This window comes from Vulpes lagopus, chromosome 24 (assembly GCF_018345385.1).
Source record: "Vulpes lagopus strain Blue_001 chromosome 24, ASM1834538v1, whole genome shotgun sequence".
Classification (NCBI taxonomy): Eukaryota; Metazoa; Chordata; class Mammalia; order Carnivora; family Canidae; genus Vulpes; species Vulpes lagopus.
The window spans coordinates 20,682,773-20,708,275 of NC_054847.1; the positions used below are offsets into that span (position 1 = coordinate 20,682,773).

The window sequence follows — 25,503 nt, forward strand, 5'->3', positions numbered from 1 at the left end:
CCCCATCTTAGTAAGTTCAGGCTGCGATAACAAATACCATAGACTGGGTGCTTAAACAATAGGCATTTATTTCTTAATAGTCTGGAAGCTAGGAAGTCGAGGGAACCTGCCTCTGTTCCCCATGAGGGCCCTCTTCCTGTCTTGCAGACAGCTAGCTGCTTTCTTGCTGCATCTTCACATGGCACAGAGAGGAGGGAGAGAGAGACAGTAAGTGAGCTCTGGTCTCTCACCCTCTTCTTGGAAGGACACTAAGCCTCTCTTGAGGCACTCACTCTCATGACTTCATCCAGAGCCAATTCCCACAGGCCTCATCTCCAAATACCATCCACATTGGGGGTTGGGGCTTCAGCATTTGAATTTGGGGAGGATACAAACATTCAGTCCATAACATTACAAATACTTATATGAAGAATGAATGACTCATCCAGTAAAGTTTAGATTACTTTCCTGAATTTAACACACTTCCTTACACTTTCTGAAACTGAAGCTCAGTTACTATTTTTTGGCTTACTCCCACAGTCTCTCAAGATGTCCCTGCAATTTATTCATGTCACCCTGGCATTTCACTATCAGGAAGAGCTAGTGTCATCAGCAAATTTGGAGATGTCACTGTGCACTCCATCTTCCAGATCACATCTAAAAATGTTCTCTGAGACCAATCCTTAAAGGATTTCTCAGTTTATAGTTTCTGTATCTAGATATGTTTATTCTTATTCTTTGTTTCATGGGTAGAAACTCAGTCTATAGGGATACATGATGAGTTTTTTTTTCAAATCTGATTTAATTTTTCAGAACAACTGTTGGACCTGGTCAAAGGCTTTTGAAAGTCAAGTAATTTGCGTTCTCTCTGCTCCAAAACATGGAGAGTAGTAGAGGAATTTAGACCTTTCCTATTTTGTATTCACCTAGATGATTCTGTATAGCGTCAGAAACACCAGGTTACTTTGGGAGGTAATGAAGTGATGAATAACCTTAGGTCGATACAATCTTCCTGGAGGTGTTATCTGGCAATATGATCACATGTCAAACTAACAATTTTCCACTTGGGTATGTGTTGAAAATGAAAATATAAAATTGTATATAACTTTGTGGATACTTTCTAATCGCTACTTTAATCTCTCAGTTTATTGATAACTTTTACATGACAATCTTACTGTGCAGTCTAAGATATCAGCTTGAATTCTAATTCATCATATTTTTCACCTATCCCCCAATACAAACACATACTCAAAGCACATAATAATAATTTTATCTTCAGTCACCATTTTTGTTTTCTATCAAGAAAAAAATCTTTCATATTCATCTCCCCAGAATTTGTACCTATAATCTGATTATAGAAGCATTTTGTTATTCAAGTAACCCATACCCAGTGTAGATTGTCAAATGTTAAACTACACAATGAGTTTGGCAATACCTGTCATCTAGCACTACAGAATATAGTCTTACTTAATATAATTACTTAATATAATTGTCTGCTTGTTTTGGATTTTTTGAATTGCCATTACATACTAGTAAAGATAGCAGATTTTTCAAAACATAATAATTCCCTAATTGTATTGATTATCTCTGGGTTAGCTTTCTTTTTTCATTTAGCTTTTATTTCAGGTATTTATTCTAATGTTCATTATTGTTGGTTTATGTGGGTAATACAGAAGTTATTTCTGTTAACCTCAATTTAAATTTATTTTCTCCCTGTCTCTATAACAACATTGTTTATTTAGGGAAGGTTATGTAATATTGTATGTGTCTCTATTTCCCTTCACATGTTTTCAAAACTGTCATCAAGGCAAGTTACAGCTAAATTTTTAATGTGCTTTTCCTGGGCACAGCTTGCTAACTTTAAAAGGAAACATTTCACATAATTTTTAGGAGTAAGTCTCAATTCAAGTACTTTTTACACTGTCAACCCAATTAATTCAATAGTCCCATATGTTGGCAGCCTGAGTCTGTGGTCTGTACAATTTCTACTTCCCTATTAAAATTAGTACACTATATAGATCAAATTGGAGTCTCTATTATAGAAATATCTCTAGGGAAAAATTTTAAAAGCCCATATTCCTAATGTACTTCTTCTAGACAATGTCAATATAAAATTTCTGGGCAATAGCAAAATGTAAACAATACCTTAGAGTTTTTTGATAGAAGAATTGGTTATGTGTTCATTTCAGACTACATAATAATTCACAAATATTGTCTTACTTTTATAATACAAAATTAGAGATAATGCATAACCACTTTACAATAATCACCAGCCCCAAGCTTTTCCTAAGTGAACCCATGGGGGTCATCTTAGTTTCTTATTAATTTGAGTCTTTCATATGGGAAACGAGATTGCACGGGGAATATGTAATTTGTAAATTGCAAGACCTCCTTAATTTAAACTTTTTAGCTTTGATTGCCATCCCTACTCTACAAATAGCAACTATAGAAACTTGGATATGTCACTTAATGTTTCTGCTCTTAGTTTCTCTGTCTAGTACAGTAATTTTTGTGTACTGGGGTACATGAAAACTTCCCAAGAGTAATGTGGGTCCTGGATAGTTTTACATAAAGCACCTTTGATCCACTTCAAGGTAGATGGACCTGAGAAGGTGTCTACTGTCAAGGTATCATGCAGCTTCTCTTTCCATGTGCCCTTTAACATGGCTCTTTTCCAATTTGAGAGAAAAAAAAAAAGTTTTCACCAATCCCCAAGCTTAGTATGCTACATTGTCCTGAAAGTAGAAAATTTACTGAGGCACTAAAATTTCAATATAAAATACTAGTGTCAGCAAAAACCTTCCCTGTGGCACCATAAACCAGAAGGAGGTGTCCCATCTCCCATCCCTCCTTATTTTAAATATTTCATTCAGAGGCAAAAAAGCATTAGAAACACTAGCCCATGTTTGTATTTTTTAGATCCAGGTATATGCAGAGGGAAAAGGGGAAGGGCTTGGGGAACAATGACACTTTTAACAACCTTATCTCTTCCTTCACCTAACTATTTGTCAAATAATGCCTCACCCCTGAAGATGAGATCTCAGGAGAATGAAGCACTGGAAGTTTAGGTAAAAGGGACTTAGAACAGCAATACCTTGCTTCATCCAAGCAAGACTACACAACTCTTTCATCTATTTAACTTAATCTTTAGAATATTCAAGATTTGTAAATAGCACAATAAAAAATATTAATCTGCTATGAAATGAGAAATGAGTCATCTTCACATTGTTAGCACTTTTTAAAAAAAGATTTCATTTTTAATTTCTACAGCCAACACAGGGCTTGAATCCACAACCCCAAGATCAAGAGCCACAAGCTCCATAGACCAAGCAAGCCAGGAGACCCTAGCATTCTTAAGAATGAGAATGGCTTGGTGAACATTTTGTCCCATGTATCAGTGTGGCTTCATTTGGCATCATTTTAAAGAGAACAGATGACAAGCCTATTTACTTATACTAGATCAATATTACATGTTTGGGAAAAAAAGGAACATATATCAAAATAAATGATTGGCATTTCCAGGATAAATACTCAGACTTGGAGGAGAAATATTTTAGTTTTCCTCAGTTACTGCTATATTATGCTCTCATCAATTTTAATTTCAATTTAAGAATAACAATATCATCCACATGATCAATGGTCCTATTTTAATTTGGGATAAGTGTCCTGCTTTCTCTCACTCATCATCTACTTTTCTGCTCATGCCTTCACCCCTGCCTTGCATTTATTAGCCTAATATTAAATTAGTGGGATCATATGGTAGGTTCCATGATAAATAATGCATCAACAATTGTCATTACTACATCATTGATAGGCTTACAGTTACTAGAGGCCCAATACCCTTTTTTTCTTTAAGCTTATAATCCCCTCCAAAGTTGGGGATCCCTGGGTGGCTCAGCAGTTTAGCGCCTGCCTTCAGCCCAGGGTGCGATCCTGGAGTACTGGGATCCAGTCCAGCGTCGGGCTCCCAGTATGGAGCCTGCTTCTCCCTCTGCCTGTGTCTCTGCCTCTCTCTCTCTCTCTATGTCTAACATGAGTAAATAAATAAAATCTTAAAAAAAAAAAATAATTCCCCCAAAGTAAATTAACTATATTCTTTAAAGCAGAATGTCTTTTTCTGTATAGGTGAAGATTAAATAAATTCTGCAAATGCAATTTAGGACATAATATCTTGAACTTTAAAAATTTAACTTATAGGGATGCCTGGGTGGCTCAGCGGTTGAGCATCTGCCCTTGGCTCAGAGTGTGATCCTGGAGTCCCGGGATCAAGTCCCACATGAGGCTTCCTGCATGGAGCCTGCTTTTCTCTCTGCCTATGTCTCTGCCTCTCTGTGTGTGTCTCTCATGAATAAATAAATAAAATATTTTTAAAAATATAACTGTATTTCATTTAGGTTACTTAGATGTTGATATTATTGTTTTAATTTTACCAAGTATACAAATTATAAATTTAATGTCATTCAATCATGAAATAAAATCACTTATTTTTGAAGTTTCTTAAGTTCTTCTCTCTGTTAATTTTTTACACATTTTCTAAAGCACTAATAATATAACTATGAAAATTGAAATTTATCACAAAACAGATCTTCACAGCTAATGGAAAAAAAAATCCTAAAATGAACACTATCCAATCTTCTATATTTATTTATACAGACAAATTTGACCTGAAGTGAAATGATGAACTACCTATAAAATGAAAATATGAATAGAATTGATACTGAATTCTATTCAGCTCTGACAATAAGTAATATTTATTGAAGACTACATTAATTGAAAAAGAATCCCACACATTGCACTGAGATTCACGTCTCAAAAATGTTTACTTTTGGGGTGCCTGGGTGGTGCAGCCCATTAAAGCATCTGATTCTTGGTTTTAGCTCTGGACTGATCTCAAGGTCATGATATAGAGCCCCATGTCAGGCTCCACGCTCAGCATGGATTCTACTTGAGTTTCTCTTTCCCTTTCTCTCTGCACTTCCCTTCCCCCACACACACCCTCACCCTCACTCTCATTCTCCTCAAATAAATAAATCTTTAAAAATGTTTACTTTTTATATTAAATACCTATCTATAAAATTGTAAATATACTCTTATTTTGATCAGTGGGATCTGTATTATAACATTACGATAACTCACTACAGAATTTTAAACACTGAAATCCAAAAGATTTTTAAAAAAGAAATTTTTAAAATAGTAATAATTTTGAATTCTTTTATTTTCAGAGAATTATAGCAAGTTAACCAATAAATAACTTTTGGGCATAAAATTTATTGAATTATAATAAAATTATATCAAGGAAGTGAATTAAAAATAAAGTTCAAAGATAAAGGAACAATGTAACATTTCTCCTGCTACAGAAGACTTTTCATGAGATGATTTGGATTTGAAGTCACTATCATATTTAGACATTTTTATCATATTTTTTAAAGATTTATTTATTTATTTTAAGAGAGAGAGAGAGCACAAGCTCGTGCGTATGCACATGCAAGGTGCATGGAGGGGCAGAGGAAAAAGGAGAGAGAGTTTCAAGCAGACCCCCCAACTGAGCACTTAGCCTGAAATGATGCTCAGTCTCACAATCCTGACGTCATGGCCTGAGCCAAAGCCAAGAGTCAGACACTCCACCTACTAAGCCACCTAAGCAACCCTAGGCATTTTTAAAATAAGGGTCTTGAAGCACAAGTTTTGTTTTTAAATTTCATTGTACACAACAGGCCCAAAATTGCATTATTTAAACTCAAGAAAGTTATTAAGTATTACCCTAAAATGTGTAAGGGGAATACATACCTTCCAAATTCTTTTAGGGGATAGAAAATGTGTACACTATCAACATAGGAGATGTGCATAATACCATTTGACCGGTTTTCTTCAAAATGCTTCACCAGTGTCATACTGCTTAAAGTGCAGCTACTATAAAGATATGGTAACTATGGAATTCCATAATGTTTTAATTTTGTCAGCTTTAATTGGTTATGTCATCCTTTATATGATATTGAGTAAGGCTAAGTGCAGAGAAGCAATCAATTAGAATGATTGTGAGTGGCAATGACCAAATCTCTTTCACAGTTGAGCAGGTTTTATGCCAGGTCTTACTGGAACAAAATTGCTTTCATTTCAAGAAACATTTCATTCACAACACTTTTTCTCAAGAAAACTTAGGGTTAAAATTACACCCATTCTTTTAATATTTCATTTCACAGATTGAGGGTCAATTTTTATTCTTTATCAATTTAGCTAGCCATATGTTCATTTGCTTCCATTTTATTGAATTATTTCTGAGGGATTATAATTCTACCATTAACATCCTTTCAAAGCTTACAAGATCTCAGTTACTGCTATATTATGCTCTCATCAATTTTAATTTCAATTTAAGAATAACAATATCATCCACATGATCACTTCTGTAAGATATGTGTAACTAAAATTGAGTTTCATTCCCCTTCTTCAGCAAACTGTAAACAAAATGGTACAGCAAATCCCTGCAAACATGTGTTCTTCCTTAGTCATTCTGCAGTTCTCAATCTAGTCAATGTCAGAGTATTTAATATGAACCATTTTTCATAGAGAATAGTAGTCCCATTTACAGTACTGAGATTGATAGCACGGTATGCTATCAATCCCAGAAGCTCTGATGCGGGCCATGGACCTCTACCAAAAGATTCCTTTCTGGGCTATCAATCTCACAGCTCCCCACTGTCTCTGAGCCCTAAATCAGACTGCTTGATATCTCTCCGGTTTTGTATTCCTGCATCAGCAGTCTGCCTAAGCACAGCCATCACTCACGAGCACTGTTAACTGCACTTGCTACAAACACCAAACCACTTTCCTCATCCTAAGGGCAAGTGTGAAGTCCCTGCTATATTCTATCACTTATGAAATCCCTCGACAAGAAGAAACCATTTTGTTTGCTGGATTTTGAATAATTGGAAATTTAGTGGGATTATTATTTATTTGTTTTGTTAGTAAGAATCTTGAACATAACAGATAGCCAAGTGTTGAAGCAAATATACTTCAAAAAGCAAAGCTAAAAGACTCATCAGTAAATATCTAGTTATAGCCAAGTGTTGAAGCAAATATACTTCAAAAAGCAAAGCTAAAAGACTCATCAGTAAATATCTAGTTTTTTCTTTCCTTTTTTATTATTACAGTATATAGTTTTTTTTTTTCAATCTATAAGTATTTCAGTCTAGAACTGCTAAGTGTTTCATCCAATAAAACCTGGTAAGCCAATTTTGTCATTCTTTTGCATGTGTTTACTCAAAGCCAACAAAGCTTACTGAAGACCTACTGTAGGTGAAACAGTATCTTAGATGGAGAGTGGTTAAACCAGTAAAGTGAATTATCCTGGCTGAGATGCTTGAAAGCATATTTAATCCCATCCATTTCTTTATCTTCATAAATCAATTTTTTGCCCCAATTCATCTGAGAGTCGTTTCTGTTCATGTTTCCACCATGTGTCACTTCAAAGTGCTGTCCTTCCAAGTACATGAGAGAAAAAGCAAACCAGAGTACAAAGTTGACTGCACAAGTAACTGCAAATTATCTATATTACATGCAAAGCCACTAGTACTACTCTTGGCATATAGAAATTGTTCAATAAACAGTAATTTTTAGTAGAGTGAGTTTTTTTTCAATCAATTGGCTTCTGTATTTGAAATTAACCCAATTGCCAGTCTTTGAAAAATTATATCCCCCAAATAATTAGGATCTACTATTAGAGAGGCAGAAGCCATCTCTATGACTGAAGGAAGGAAATAAATGTTCCTGGTACATTAGACAGTGCTCCAACCCCTAGTAAAAGTGAGTATCAAAGTCTATTCCTTCTACAGCAGGATGGTCTTTTAACAATCTGAGAAGCATAAGACTTCTATTTTACTGATCCAATTGTTCAAGGGACTTAATTAAAACTGATATTATTGTCAGATGCTCTTACATAAAATCTATACCATATTATTTCTACCCAGAAGAAGTAGAAGGTAAATTAGCACAGGCTGATTCATGACACAAGGAATCATTCTTGTATTTATCCTCATGACTAATCTGTGTGTGTATGGGATTTACTTAGATTTCACATGTCCTTATTTTAGGGCAGTAATGGTACTACAACCCCTAGCACCTTGAAAACTAGCCAAGTGGCCAAATCTTTAAAAGGAAAAGAGTTCTTCTCTACTCTTTCCTTATCATATTCTCTTTCTTTCAAATAAAAGAATCATATTTTCTTTCTGAATTTTTTACTTCTTTCTATTCATTTGCCCTGGATTCTATTCACTTAGAACTTCTTTCCCTATCTGAAAACTAGGTACTTAACTCCTTCCAATTTCATAATTCTCCCTAGTTATTATATATTTGCTTGTATCAGGGACTTTCGTGGAAAACATACATGCATGCCTGTATCAGGGGCTGTTGTGGAAAACATATATGCATGTTGTATGTACTCAGAGGAAATTAGGAATCAACGATTCCTCTTTAGATGTGTCACCAACATGGTTATATCCTTGATAAGTCATAACTTCTGAGCCTCAATTTTTCATTCTGAAAAATGAATGAGCAGGGCTCATGCTATTATCATAACTTCATGCATGTTGTATTCCCTGTGAAATGTTCCCTAACCTCCCTCCTAGCTTTTCCTCATCCCCATATATTTACTGCTAATTTCTAAGTATTTAAGCCCATTAGTATTATTTCAAGTGTTACTTCTAGAAGAAATTTCCCTCCACTCAACCAAGAAAAGGTTATATGGCACTCACTGGGCCTTAGAATAACTATATGGCTTCATCACTATACTTAAAATATTGTTAGTACTTGTTTTATATACATAAATTTATATATCTCTCCTACCCTACAACATATATGCTTTTGGAGAGATATGTTCATGTCTAGTTCATCTTTGAGGTGCTTGGAAACAAATAAATGTATGTGGGATGGATGGATGGATGGATGGATGGATGGATGGATGAAAAAATTAATGAACAGATGAGTGAAGTAGATATTTTTCTTAAACTACTTTAACTCAAACTTTATATTACTTTGAATTATATAAATAAGGAGTCGAAATATTGGGAGAATTAGCAGCATTTCAAATCACTACAACTAGGAAGTTGTACTTCCACTCCTTTAGCCTCTGCTTCCTGAGTTCTCACTGTGGCTTTTCTCATCAAGCTCTTCAGTCTCCTGCTCACAATAAAATTAACTGGAGTTTTGGTGAAATGTATGGCTTCTCTCTCATCCATGCCCCCATCATATGAGCAAGGAATCTGCTCAGTTAACTACTGAGGGAGTCTCTGCTGATCATTCAAGCAGGCAGATGACAAGCAGGACAAAGGTTGAGCGTTGGGACCAATGGAGAACATTGGTGCAGGAACATGGAGACTATTAGGACTCTAAATATTTTATTATTGCTCTGATTGATAGACAAGGGGAGAGATATGGAGGCACATTTTAACTAATCCCTGCTCAAGAATGAATTAATCCTCCCATCTAGGAAATACTCTCTTTAGGCATACTGGTTGATTAATTATTACCAAAATAAATCATACTTCATTTTCTTATCTCTCTTGCTAATCTCTCTGCCTTTAAACTCATTTAAGTCCCACCTTTCTTTATGGCAAAAATCCAGTGTACCCCTCCCCCGTTGACCATAGATCACTCCAGTACCCAAGATACGTCCCTCTTCTGAACTTAGTATATATAGTCTTCCATTTGATAGTTAACCTTGAGCTGTTCTGTGATGTCATGTATTCTTTCTATATTTAATATTTTTAACTCTTGAGTTTTTATTTAACTGTGCATGTGTTTATGCCTAACCTTTTAAACTATAGTGTAACTTCTTACAGGGAAGTGACTGTATCTAATATCTATTTGAATCATCCTAGTAAGGCACTCAAAAACTATTAAATAATTGAGTGTAAAATCAATTATTTTAGCCACTAAGATAGGAAAATCCATATCATTTTCTCAATGATCTAACTTTATAAAGTGTATGTTATATCTGTAGCATATTTTATTTTTATTTATTTTGACTTACATAAGCAGAAGTTTATTTTTCTCCTGCAGTAGCCCAGGGCAGATAAATAGCCCACAGTTGGATGGATTGGTAAATAGCTTTGCTTTATGACCTGTTGGGTCCACCTTCCCCCTCAAGTAGCTTCAAGTGGCTTCCATTTCAGGGTCCAGGCATGCTGCTACAGTTGTTGCCATTTCCCAGAGGAAGAAGATGGCTGAAGTGACTTTGTCTGTAAAGGAGGTGATGTGATCTTTCAACTTATATTCAATTGGCCAAAACTTAGTATCATGGTCTCAGCAAGGGAGGCTGAGAAATGTAGCTGTATATTCAGCTAAAATTTCAAAGGGTTCTATTACTAACACAAAGAAGGAAGAATGGATTCCAAGGGTCGACTATTCTTTCTAGTCTTATTAGTATTTCCTAACACTACTCTGTAAGATGAGGGTCCTGATACTCTTACCTCTTCTGTACCTTTCTTTCTGGACTTCTGTACATTTTGTTAGCTACATAAAATTTCTTTTTGTTTTAAAATGTGATGTTACTAATTTTTACCTTCTCACTTGAAATCACAGCCAAATCTCTGTCTATAGGTAGTCCCTAAAAGCTTATATTGTTAATTCTAGATGTATTGTTTACTTATTATTTACTTTCAGGTCAAAAAAAAGTGAATTATTGCTACAGTCCAGGGTCATGCTGGGTCCAGGGTCATGATATCTGGGCCACTGGAAAGGATATATATTTTTCTAGGACATGGCAAATGGATTTTTTTTTCTTATCATTATTTTTTCATAGATTGATCAAAATCAGAGCACTGTATTTCTAAGGTCTGCATCTAGTTAATGACTTGTTTATTCAGTAAGAGAAGCAGCAATGAATATGGCGAATGCTCAGGGAGCTTTCAGTCACTTCAGGAAATAAAATTTTTGTATTCATTCATTTTATTGTAACCAAGAACTACTCAGTTAGTTTTGCAGCTGAGTGAAATGAGAAGTCCAAATCCAAAGACAAGGAGACCACCTTGAAAAGCCCAGAGTCACTCTCATTAGTCCTAAATATCCTCTCATTAGTTCTAAATATCCCAAAGAAATTCTTACCTCGGTCAGAAAATATGGCTCTCCTCTCATATTCAGATATTAAAGGTTAAGAGAGACATACTTCACCTTGGGTCACCTGGAGGTAACAATCCAGTCCCAACCCTTCAAGACTAAAATTTTCACTCTGTAGCATATCTTAAAATCTTTTGGAAAATCTTTCATATTTATAAACTAATTTTATTCCTATAATAACCTTATGTTGAGTTAGATAGCACATGGAAAAGTATTCCTTTTTGGATAAAGAATTTACACAAGAAGAAAATTCTAGCCCTAGTAGGAAGACAAAGAATAGACTCAGGTCTCCTGGCTCCAATGCTCCTTCTAGTACAACACATTCCACTTCTCAGCATACAGTTCTGTGCACATGCTTCTACCACATAAAAATGTACTGTTAGGTCTATAAAAGAGTCTATAACTTCATAATCTTCTCCTTGCCAGATTACTAAAAGTCAGAAACTTCCCTCCAAAGAAAGAAATGAGTGCTGATTATGAAAGCAGTCTCTTGGTTCTTTGGTTGGGTTACAGAAAGGTTAGGACACTGCTTAGTGTACTTGCTATTTGCTCAGAAGCACCGGGAAAAGAATCATAAAACCCCTGAAGAACATAGCCTCATATTTGGCTCTGGAATATACAGAACAGATTAGAAAACACAAATTCAATATTATCTCTGCCTTTGAAAGATTAAAACAAAAAACAAATCCAAACTCCAAATATATATTTTTTTAATACAGCAGAGGCTTCTTCTTAACTGCCTGTTCCACATAGGTTAGATTATTCAACAAAAACATGTATTCATCTATCAGAAATGCAGTCATTCTTTTATTCTGTTAGAAGTTATCATTCAAAAAAAAAAAAGAAGTTATCATTCATACAAAATAAACTGATTCTGCTTTAATTGTCCACCGACAGGGACTGTGAAGCAAACTCCATGAGCCTTACACTTGAATCTTTACCATAGGCAGAAATGAGGCTATAAACATTTAAAATACAGTTCATTTGGGTCATTGTTGAAGAACTCATATCCTGTCCAATACGTCAGAGTAGATTACATTATGATTGTTAATCACATCATATCTTCTGAACATTCCAAAGAAAAATATAATTTATCATTATCTATATTTCTTACTCAATGAAAATTGCTCAATTATTCTCCATATTGAAGGAAAATTACACAAGGAAGTTAATTGCTTACCTACATAATACTTTATTTCTGAAGCCAAAACATTAACATATGCAACAACAATAAGAGTGGAGAAAAGTAACTTACATAAAATAAAACCATGCTTTGGTTTATGGGCTATAAAACAAACAAAGCCTGACTTTAAAAGCTGTTAATATGTATAAATTATAGTATAGATAGGTTCCAAAAACACAAAAATAACTTTCTTAAAAAGAAAAATGAAACAAAAAAATCTTCATCACATTCGTGACAGTTGTATGACATTTATTAGAGCAAGGCATTTTTTAAATGTAGTAATGAGTTGGAATTTTGAAATTCAGCCAAAGAGCTTACAGAAAGTTGATGCTGAATTAGCAGAGTCAACAGTCTCTGTTTTCAGAAGTATTTTAATTTAGGTAGGGTTTTTGTTTACATTGATTATTAAGGTCTATATTTTATATTCAATATTTTTTTCCATTTCCTGGTAAGTGAATAAGTCAAAATTTAGCATGGATAGATGAAGCTTACACAGTCTCTTTGTCCCTTTAGGTTTAGTGAATGAAGAACTACCTCCAATGTTTTCAAGTAACTCCCATATTAACTTGTCTTGTTATTAAATATTAACTTCTAAGAGAAGTTAAATTTAACTAGATCTCACTGTATATACTCTTATGCTCAAGGCATTATGTGTGCATGTGGCCTCAGTTTCCCAGTAAAGACACCCATCTCACAGTCTGTCGTTATGGAGAAACACTTTTTTTTTTTTTTAATTTTCAATTTATGGGTCAGAAAATCTGGCTTTTGGTTTGGTTCTCTACCAAGTAAAATCTTGTATTAGAACAAATCAATCAATTGTGGTTCCTTGTTTGTGGAATGGGGACAATAATAGCTTCTCTCCTTAATCCAGGAATCATGAGAATCAAATGAAATTTATAACAAACAATATAAATATAACAGATGATCACTTACAAAATATAAAATCCACTAATGTATTTTGGATTTCAAAATGCATTTATTAAAAACTTAAAATGAACATAGCAACAAAAATTTTCTTTGTGTACAAAGTCCCAAGAAATCTCTCGTGTCTGGACACAGACTATGATAGCAGCAGCCATCTCCACCACACCCTTTTTAGTTAAGTTCACTGTAATGTTTGTACATGCTCCATTGTACAAACATGTACATGTACATGTAATGTTGTACATGCTCCCTTTTACAGGGACCATTTTAGTCTTTATAGTTCAACTGTAAGCTTCTGGGAGGAATGACTATAACCTCTTTGCCTTCTGATAACTGTCAGAGTGACATATACTAGGACCATGTTCTTTCATGGTTGGGATTGTGAGTGGCTGAGAAACTCACTTGTGAAAGTGTGCATATGAGTGGAAGTATACTCTGTTCTCAGCCTGTCCATATGTATATTTGATATGCAGATCAAATAATGAGTGCTGCTTTGGCCATTGGCCACCTGATTGGCTCTGGGACAGACAAATGGGTCCAATTAACATCTGTAGAGATTCACAAAGGTCTGCTATAAATAAAATGTGATGTTTCAAGTGAGTACCATTGAACACGTCCTGTGTATCCCCCACTGTTCTCATAAAAATGTGTGCTAAAATGTATTATAAAATTCTATAATGCAGTAACACAATAGATTAAAATGAGTCACATTCTCTGGAAAGCACTTCTTGATATTCCAGAAATAGATGCATTCTTAAGCATCTAAAAGGTTGCCAACAATTTCATAAAATTAACCATTAATTCCAAGACAGTGATTTAAAAAATAACAACATGTGCATGAACAGAGATGAATTGTCAAAAGTAGGGGTATGGATAGAAGTGAGTTACCAAGTTGACCAGTGGTCTCTGGAATTGAATCCCAGTGATGTGTGTTTAGACTAAGGATTAGCAGCAGAAGGTAGAGAGGCAGGGGCAGTGAAGAGGAAGAAAATATAAAAGTTAAAGGAAAAAAAGGATAAGAATATAATAGAACAAAAGAAGTAAAAATAGAAAAGAGAAGGAAGGAGATGTCACTAAAGAAGAAGAAAGAAAAACAAACAGAAAAATAGCTAAAGAAGCTACTATCTCAGTAACCGCTTTTTCCTGATATTACCCAGGAAAATCTTTTTCTATGATTCTGATTGGCGTCTTCAAAAATCTAACCTTCCTCACAAAAGGTGTCCATCTTTTCCTCAAAAGGAGAAAGCTGTCTTTGTATAAGTGTACATTTCAAAGCTGCTAAGCTTTACTTTTTCCTTGTGCTTTAGCAGCTGTAGTGCAATAAATTACTTTCATCTACATCAAATTAGTTTGTCACCACAAACACACATGGATTGTGATTATGCTCCTTGGGGTGGCCATCTACATGGCTTTTGAATACTGTCATATCAGATAGAATGTTTCTTAGTCTTGATGAGGGTATATGAAGAGGAGCATAGCTGGTATGCAATGGGATTATAGTATGGACACCTGTAATGAATTTTATTTATGTTCCATATGCTATATTATGTCTTCCAGGACTGTGGAGACTTCTTTCTGATTATACAAATATTGGGGGTGGGGTGGAGTAGGGGAATCTTGAGTTTTTTGGGAGGCACTATGTACTTCCACATAATGTAGTTTATCCAATGAAAAGTATTTAATTACTAAAGAGTAATGTGGGCCATAGGAAAAACAAAACAAAACAAAACATGTATTTCCAATGTTATAAGGCCAGGTCATATTTTTGAGATCTTAACTCAAGTAGGATTTCCCCCTCTCCCACAGCTGGTTAAAAGGAGAAGGTAAAAAGAATACAGCTTAATTATTCCTGCTTTTGTGTTCAAAAGAACATGTCAGTTAAAGGGGTTATGCCCAGGGTCTCTGAGTTGGGCTGTAAAGGTGAAGGAGAGCTTGGGAAATGAGGAATATGCAGAAACAGGGATGAAGAGATTCAATCTAATGAACAGAAAATGTCAAAGGGAATGCGGAAGAATAGAGATGAGTGGGTGGTTTAGCTACAGAGGTCTGTTCATGAGGGCCAGGGGACAAGAGTGTAGGACAGCTCAATGAAGTGAAGGGACAATATGAGAGGTATTTTAAGCTGATAGAAGCTGAATCTCTGTGCACAGCAGTCTTGCTTTTCATGCAGGTGCACCAGCTATCCTTTCCACTATAACCAGGAGCAGATCTAATTGACATATTGAGATAGGATTGATATATTACCTCACGTAAATTTAAGCTGTACAACTTGTTGATTTGATATACTTTATTGAAAGTTAAGTGCCCAAGGCTCTTAGGGTTCCATAAGATTCTTTGTAGGTTACCTTCCCCTAACACCCACTTACACATCTATATAAACTATTAGACATACACTCAATGTCCCTTAAGAACAATGAGCACAAGAAAAACAGAGGTAAGACTGAGGACCTTTGATCGTGAGGAGAAAAGTCCCTACATCCAAATTTGGGGATGGATGGTGAATAGAACCCCCCTAATCCAATCCAGAACAATGGTTAAACACTCACCCAGGACACTATAACTTTTTGACTAAACTCTTCCAATCCAACAGATGTATTTAATACTTGGGTAACTCACTTGAGTTCAGGTAAATGAAAGATAGAAGGGACATAGAGGATCTAGTAATCAATTTAATATCCTTTAAATCTATATAATGATTTTTGCATACTTATTCATGCACTTAACCATTTGGGACACACACACATACACACACATACATACTCCACTGGTGCAGGCAGTAATTCCTAGCATTCTATGTAAGACCTCTTTACATTGACAGTCTTGCAAGCTATTCAGTACTATAGGGTCAAACTAATGTCTGGAAGAAAGGAGACATGGATCCTTGTGAACAAATCATTCATTCATTCAATTAGTGATTACTGAATCTGCAATATGCAAGACTCTATATTAGCCTTGGGGGCTGACACAGTGATGTATTAGATGCAAACTCTTGTTTTTAAGAAACTTGGAATTCCAGGTAGCTCAGTTGGATGAGCATCTGCTTTCAGCTCAGGTTGTTATCCTGGGGTCCTGGGATTGAACCCTGTGTCAGGCACCCTGATCATGAGGAGACTTTCTCTCTTTCTCCGTGTGTGTGTGTGTGTGTGATGAATAAATGAATAAGATCTTTTTTAAAAAACACAAAACTTAGAATCCAATAAGAGCACAAAGTAAAGCACAGGACTATACCTGACCAAGTGGCTAATTTGCATACCGGAATGAATAAATGAGACTTATAAACATATTCTAAATGTAATAGGACGAATTATTGTGATGCCTGGGTGGCTCAGTGGTGGAGCATCTACCTTTGGCTCAGGTCATGATCCCGGGGTCTTTGGATGAGTCCCACATCAGGTTCCCTGCAGGGAGCCTGCTTCTTCCTCTGCCTATGTCTCTGCCTCTGTCTGTGTCTCTCATGAATAAACAAATAAAAATCTTGAAAAAAAAAAAAGGATCAATTATTAAAGTGTATACAAAACCTGTGACAAAACAATTATTTAAATTATAGCTTCCTCTAACCATACATGGGGAAAGGAGGACACTATTTATGCTATCTTTAATCTTCAACACTGGGGAAAAATTAATGGCTTTTAAATTCAAGTCTTTTTAGGGAAGAGATAGGATGACATAGAGCAAATTGCTGTAAGAAAGAGGGGTCAAAAAGGCTGGGGAGCAGTATATGTATCAAAAGTTAAGCCTGAGGGATCCCTGGCACAGCGGTTTGGAGCCTGCCTTTGGCCCAGGGCGCGATCCTAGAGACCCGGGATTGAATCCCATGTCGGGCTCCCGGTGCATGGAGCCTGCTTCTCCCTCTGCCTATGTCTCTGCCTCTCTCTCTCTCTCTCTCTCTGTGTGTGTGACTATCATAAATAAATAAAAATTAAAAAATAAATAAATAAAAGTTAAGCCTGAAAAAAATAGTCTTTGGAAAGTTTCTACAATAGGAGAATCCCCCAAGTGGGTGACTTCTTCAGCATGTGTGTAGAGGTTGCCACCATGCACAGGAGCCTTAAGACCAGTGGCTAGAGTCTCTGTAAATAAGTTTGTGGTCAGAAGACTGGAACATCCTCAAGGGCATTCTCAGGCGTGCCCCAAGCAGCATAGATAGTGGATGATGAAGGGTCCACATTAATGTCAGTATCAGGTAACAGAGAGAGAGCAGTAGTGAAGATGCCTCCACCACGAACATGGCTACTTCCTGTTTTTCTGGCACTGTAAAATGCCCCAGATTCTCAACAACATGGTCAGTTTTCCAAATTAAGGAACACTTAGCCAATCCGGGTATGCTACTGAAGAGATTTCTCCTTTCGTCTCTAGGCAGACCACATAAAGTTCCCTTCCATCCTATTGAAGTGAGGAGGGAACTCATTTTGAACCTCTCACTAAGCAGTTAGTTGGGGCCCAGAAGAGTCTCATATGATGTAGAAAAAATTCAAGATGTGATAGATCTTATTGTTAATACTGAGTTTATAACTAAGTTCTTCCACAAACTAAAAGATAAAGCATCTGTGATTAAGGCCATAAATATGACTCACAGTGTTAGGATAATTTAGACTCAATAATAAAAATACAAAGTAAAGGAGTCTTTATATTCTTCACAGACTAAATATCTGATAAAGATTAAACTAAGTTAGGTGATATAAGGTAATTCCTACAAAAACTGACAATTATTATTCACTATTCTACCTGAAGCCAATTCAAGTCTCTTTTCCATGTTGAAGAAAACTAACAAAAAGAAGATAGAATCTCACAATAATAAGTCCCCAAGCTACAATTTAGCACCAATTTAGCAATTCCATTAGAGAGTACATCCAGCTCATTAAAAACAGCAAGCTAACCTGTCTATGAATTGCTTCACTATAATCAAATATTGGCAAAATAACTAGATAGGAAATATAGTGCTCATTTGAAACATTAACAATTAATTGTAAAATAGTCAGTTTTTCTAAAATGTCATGCATTTTACTATTACTCATGTTCCTTAAATTGAACTGAAAAAAGTTTCTTCTTAATTTTTTAAACTTGTATTTTCTTTTTTTTCAAAGACACGCAAGAATTAGCTATTCCTATAGATATGGATTCAATCTATATAAAAACCAAATTGGGGAGATCCCTGGGTGGCTTAGCGGTTTGATGCCTGTCTTTGGCCCAGGGCATGATCCTGGAGTCCCGGATCGAGTCCCACGTCGGGCTCCCGGCATGGAGCCTGCTTGCCTGCTTCTCCCTCCTCCTGTGTCTCTGCTCTCTCTCTCTCTCTCTCCCTATGTCTATCATAAATGAATAAATAAATAAATCTTTAAAAAAAAAAAACAAATTTTGTCAATTAAGAAGAGACCTTCAAGCAAATTTTTGATTTATAGAAGGACAACCTTTTAAGTATCAAACAGAGCCCCGGATAGCTATTGTCCCTTCTATAATCCCAATAAGGGAGAAGTCTTTATGTTGATAGCACAGAGACTAAAGCAAGAATCTTTTTTTATTACATCTCTGATTTGGCCAGGATATGGCCCATTTCACTGGTAAGCATGCATTGTATGATGTTAAAAAGCTCTTTTAATTAAAATAAAACCTAGATTTATATAATTTTTACTTATTACTCTTAGTTTTACCTTTCATTCAAAGAAAACTGCTACCTCCTCTATTCCAGAGTATTATATAAACATTTGAAGGCTGCCCCATACCTTTTTTTTTTTTTTTGCCGCATACCTTTTATTAATTACTCTTCTTGTATCTTGGTGCTTAAGCCACTTTCTAGCAGGACATGGTTTCTATATTTCTTCACCCTTGAAATTAATAACTGTAGAGGCATGTTTATGGGTAAAAATAAAAATTTTATATTTTTTAATGTCACTGAAGGAAAAGGAAAGTTACAGAATCATTTTGATTATATCTAAATTGAGCTGCTGACAACTATTTTGGGAAAAGTCTCCTCTTTTGAGGTAAAAAGGTAATACCTACTTCCTTGAAAGATTTTTAAAATGGATTAATAGTAATAGGCTCCTATATGTTCTTAATGTTTGTTAGCAAGCCTATTTCCTACAATTCAAAATGATCTATGAAAACATACATTTTCACTTTAAACGTTTAATGAATCAACTGATTTACCCAGATCTTTTTTAAATTCATTCAGTAGGTATTTACTGACTGTGATCCAGGCATTGTGTTAGATGCTATGATAATGAACACGGACAGCCTCCAGTCTTTGACCTTAGAGGAAGGAGCCATTGATTGAGCAGTCATGTAAGGTATTAACTGTGATAGGTGTTATGAAGAAAATCCATAAGACAACAAAATAGATACATATAGTCCAACAAAGGAGCTTAAGGAAGGTATCTTAGTCAATTAAGGCTATTGTGACAAAATACCATGTATACTGGATCTGTTAAACAACAGACATTTGTTCTTCATATTTCTGGAGGCTGTCCAAGATCAAGAAGCCCGCAGATTTCGTTCCTCATGAGGGCCTTCCTCCTGGCTTGCAGATGGCCACCTTCTGGCTGTGTCCTCACATGGCCAAGGGAAGAAGCACTGGTCTCTTCCTTTTCTCATAAAGACACTAATGCCTTATGACCTCATATAAACCTAAATTATCCCTCAAAGACCCCAATTGCTACTACTGTCACATTGAGGGGTAGGGTTTCAATATATGAATTCTGAGAGCACACAAATATTCAATCCATAACATCAGGCTTCCTTGGAGAACTGACATTGGAATCGTAACATGAAAAACAAGTGAAAATTAACCAGACAAAGATATGGGAAAGAAAATTGTAGCAAGGAGACAACCACTGAGTCTGAAGCAGAAGGAAACAAGGCATGACTCAGCTCACTTGAGCCTGTTTTAGCTGGCGCACAGAGATGGAGAGTCAGGAAGAGTTGTGCAAGTTGAATCTGAAGAGTTTGCCTGAGCCAAATTGTGTAGGGCCTTGTGGGCCATGTTAGACATTGTCTTCTTATCCTAAGAATAATGAGAAATCATTAGAGGCTTTTATCAGAGTTGTTCTAGTGCTAAAAAGCTCCCTCTAGAAGGAATATAGAAAATAAACTAGAGTGGAGTGCCAAGAGAATGTGAGATTAATCCCAGTGAGGCCTGATGGAGGGTGTTATGAAGGTGGTATATGCAGAGATGGAAGGAATCCACAGATTTGAGAGACACTTAGAAGTAAAACTTAAGGGACTTGATGCATGGGATTCTGGGACCAAAGAAGAGCAATCTGTCAGGGTGACCTCATGAATTTTCCCTTGTGCAAATGATTGGACATTGGTGTACTTGGGTGTGACTGGAACACACAGAGAGAAAAAAAAATGTGGAAAGAAAGAAAAGGAACTTCATGCTGGACATGCTGAGTTAAAATGTCATCAGAAAGTGCTAGTAGACAGACTTGGGTATAAGAGTACTGAGCATGTAGATGGTCACCAAAACAAAAACTCTCTTTACTATCCCTTGTAGTTGACACCACCTAAGGATAGTACAAGGTGTGTGGTTAGGGTATACAACCACCACCACCTCACAAACACATACATCTTTACCAGTAAGGCTAAGAAGTAGCTAAGCTCAAATGATATGCAGAATACATGCATATTTCTTTATCCCAAGGGGATCTACTCCCCACAGTCAGATCTACTCCCCAAAGTCCTCTGTTGAATATAAAGTTCCCTTCAGCTAACTAAGGAGTTCCTCTGACCAATTAGCCTAAGGCAAACTACCCTCCAAGCTTTTGCCTATAGACTGAAATGTGAATCTACATTTGAAAAACCACTTCCCAGGAATTCCCTTATTAGAGTGGTGCCTTATCCTTTCCTTTGCAGGCTCAATTAGGTAGGAACTAAGATAAAGAAAAGGGGCACCTGGTTGCTCAAGTGGTTAGATATCTGACTCTTGATTCTGGCTCTGATATCTCAGGGATCTCAGTGGCTACCTCCTGAGATTGCTCAGGCCAGCCAGGACCTGGCCCCACACAGTAAGAAGTCTGCTTGAGAGAGGAGTCAGCTTCATTTTATATCAGACTAAAAATTTCCAATATTTCATTTCTTTTCCCACCTTAACTACAGTATTTTACCAACTCTTCATTTTTAACTTTTTTTCCTTTTTGACTTTCATATTTCTAAAATTACATGTCTTAGATATATTTTTCACTTCTGTATTCCCTTCAACGTATTCAACTTAATTTTGGTAGATATATGAGATACGGGTATTTGTTTTTTGTTTTTTTCTGTCTCATTTTTACAATGGTGGAAGTTAGTACCTTCTAAACATGACCAACATAAGCCCAGAACCAAGTGGTAAACCGTGTTGGTTCACTCTGTGAGATTATAATTATATTCTCTCTTCTTTCCCATTCTGCCCCCCTTTTTTATCTTGTTTATGTTTTGGTGGTCAATGTTGGGGTTTTATATATGTATTGCTGGTTTATATAAATTTGGGACTGAGCATCTTCTAACACACAGAAAAAAATACACTCAGAACCAAGAGGATCACCCTCTAGGATCCCTCAAGTAGACTACATTCTTCCTCCACTGCCACTTCCTCATCACCACCATCCTCCCCCCTTTTTTCTTCTCTTTTCCCTCTTTACTTTTATTTTATTTTTATTTTTTCTTCTTCTTTGTTTTTGTTTTTTGGCTTTTTATTTTTGTTACTTTGCTTTAAAATTTGTTTTTCACTTTATTGGCCCTTTTGTTTTGTTCTGTTCTTCTTTTTCTCTTATTTTCTGGTCTCTGACCTCTTCATAATCATCTGGGGTGTATTTTAGTGAGGTCATGGTTGATATTTTTCACTCACCCTGCTCCTACAGCCACTCTGCACTGGACAAAATGACTAGAAGGAAGAATTCACCACAAAAGAAAGAACCAGAAACAGTACTGCCAGAGTTAGAGAATATGGATTTCAATATGATGTCAGAAATTCAATTCAGAAGTACAATTATAAAGCTACTGGTGGCTCTGGAAAAAAGCATAAAGGACTCTAGAGACTTTGTTACTGCAAAATTGAGACCTAATCAGGCCAAAATTGAAAATAGATTAAATGAGATGCAATCCAAACTGGATGTTCTAACTGCTATGGTTAATGAGGTGGAAGAGAGAGTGAGTGACACAGAAGACAAATTGATGGTAAGGAAGGAAGCTGAGGAAAAAAGAGAAAAACAATTAAGAGCTCATGGGGAAAGGCTTAGGGGAATAAATGATAGCTTGAGAGGGAAGAATATACGTCTAATTGGGATTCCAGAAGAGGCTGAGAGAGAGAGAGAGAGAGAGAGAGAGAGAACCATAAAGGATATTTGAACAAATCATAGCTGAGAACTTCCCAAATCTGGGGAAGGAAACAGGCATTCAGATAAAAGAGACAAATAGATTCCCCCCAAAATCAATAAAAACCATTCAACACCTCGACATTTAATAGTAAAACTTGCAAATTTCAAAGATAAAGATTTTCTTCAAAGAGAAAATTCTTAAAGCAGTGAGAGACAAGACATTCTTAACTTCTATAGGGAAAAATATTAGATTAACAGTAGACCTCTCCACGGAGACCTGGCAGGCCAGAAAGGGTTGGCAGGATAAATTCAGGGTCCTAAATGAGAAGAACATGCAGCCAAGAATACTTTATCCAACAAGGCTCTCATTCAGAATAGAAGGAGAGATAAAGAGCTTCCAAGATAAGCAGAAACTTAAAGAATATGTGACCACCAAATTGTTCTGCAAGAAATATTAAGTGGGACCCTGTAAAAGAAAGAGGAAGCACAAATAAACAATCCACAAAAACAGGACCTGTATATCATTCTCAATGGGGAAAAACTGAGAGCCTTTCCCCTAAGATCAGGAACACAACAGGGATGTCCACTCTCACCACTGTTATTCCACATAGTACTAGAAGTCCTGGCCTCAGCAATCAGACAACAAAAAGAAATAATAGGCATTCAAATTGGCAAAGAAGAAGTCAAACTCTCCCTCTTTGCAGGTGACATGATACTGTATGTAGAAAACCCAAGACTCCACCCCAAGATTGCCAGAACTCACACAGCAATTTGGCAGTGTGGCAGGATACAAAATCAATGCCCAGAAATCAGTAGCATTTCTATACACTAACAATGAGACTGAAGAAAGAGAAATTAAGGAATCAATCCCATTTACAACTGCACCCAAAACCATAAGACATCTAGGAATAAACCTAACCAAAGAGGTAAAGTATCTATACCCTAAAAACTACAGAACACTTCTGAAAGAAATTGAGGAAGATGGAAAGAGATGGGAAAATATTCCATGCTCATGGATTGGAAGAATTAATATTGTGAAAATGTCTATGCTAGCCAGGGCAATTTACATGTTCAATGCAATCTCTATCAAAATACCATGAACTTTCTTCAGAGAGTTGGAACAAATCATCTTAAGATTGGTGTGGAATAGCCAGGGGAATATTGAAAAAGTAAACCAATGCTGGGGGCATCACAATGCTGGATTTCAAGCTGTATTACAAAGCTGTGATCATCAAGACAGTGTGGTACTGGCACAAAAACAGACACATAGATCAATGGAACAGAATAGAGAATCCAGAAAGGGCCCTCAACTCTATGGTCAACTAATATTTAACAAAGCAGGAAAGAATATCACTGGAAAAAGGACAGTCTATTCAATAAATGGTGCTGGGAAAATTGGACAGCCACGTGCAGAATGAAACTAGACCATACACAAAGATAAACTCAAAATGGATGAAACATCTAAATGTAAGACAAGAATTCATCAAAATACTAAAGGAGAACACAGGCAACAACCTTTTTGAATTTGGCCACAGCAACTTCTTGCAAGATCCATCTATGAAGGCAAGGGAAACACAAGCAAAAATGAACTATTGGGACTTCATCAGCATAAAAAGCTTCTGTACAGAAAAAGAAACAGTCAACAAAACTAAAAGGCAACCTACAGAATGGGAGAAGATATTTTCAAATGACATATCAGATAAAGGGCTAGTATCCAAGATCGAACTTATCAAACTCAGCACCCAAGAAACAAAAAATCCAATCATGAGATGGGCAAAAGACATGAACAGAAATTTCACCTAAGAAGATATACACATGGCCAACAAGCACATGAGAAAATGCTCTGCATCACTTGCCATCAGGGAAATACAAATGAAAACCACAATGAGATACCACCTCACACCGGTGAGAATGGCAAAAATTAACAAGACAGGAAACAACAAATGTAGGAAAAGATGTGGAGAAGGGGGAACCCTCTTGCACTGTTGGTGGGACTGTGAACTGGTGCAGCCACTCTGGAAAACTGTGTGGAGGTTCCTCAAAAAGTTAAAAATAGAGCTACTGTATGGCCCAGCAATTGCGCTGCTGGGGATTTACCCCAAAGGTACAGATGCAGTGAAACGCCGGGACACCTGCACCCCAATGTTCATAGCAGCAATGTCCACAATAGCTGAACTGTGGAAGGAGCCTCGGTGTCCTTCGACAGATGAATGGATAAAGATGTGGTCTATATATACAATGGAATATTATTCAGCCATTAGAAAGGACGAATACCCACCATTTGCTTCCACATAGATGGAACTGGAGGGTATTATGCTGAGTGAAGTAAGTCAATCGGCAAAGGACATCATATGGTTTCACTCATATAGGGAATATAAAAAATAGTAAAAGGGATTATAAGGGAAAGGAGGGAACCTGAGTGGGAAAAATTAGAGAGGGAGACAAACCATGAGAGACTCCTAACTCTGGGAAACAAAGGGTTGCAGAAAGGAGGTGGGTGGGGGGATGGGGTGACTTGATGGGATGACAGGCACTGAGGGGGGCACTTGATGGGATGAGCACTGGGTGTTATACTATATGCTGGCAAATTGAACTTCAATTAAGCAAATGAAAAAAAGAGAGAGAGGAGTCTGCTTGAGATTCTCTCTTTCTTCTGCCTCTCTCCCACCCATACTGTCTCTCATAAATAAATACATACATATATACATATGTACATACATACCTACAATCTTAAAAAAAAAGAGTAGAAAAAGGTCTTCTTAAAGATCATCCTCATTCCAGATAGAATAAACTGAGGCTTAAAGACATATTTAGTTAATGTAAGGGCAGTTCCCTCTTACTATTCTGTTTTTTTTTTTTTTCTCCTTGAATATCTCTAAAGTGAGAACAGAACACACTGAAAGCATGTTATTGGCATTCCAGCTGTTGAAAAGAACAATTTGGGGACCAAAGCAGAACACTTTGTATTCCTGGCCTCTCTGCCTTCTGATAGTTCTTCATGGCAGTAAATAATAAAAT

The 25,503-nt window shown here is 36.3% G+C and overlaps 1 protein-coding gene across 1 annotated transcript in view; it reads right to left on the minus strand.

The window, feature by feature from the left end:
* Nucleotides 1-25,503, minus strand: part of LOC121482136 (translation initiation factor IF-2-like) — a 325,404-nt gene that overhangs the window by 47,023 nt on the left and 252,878 nt on the right. The window lies entirely within an intron of this gene.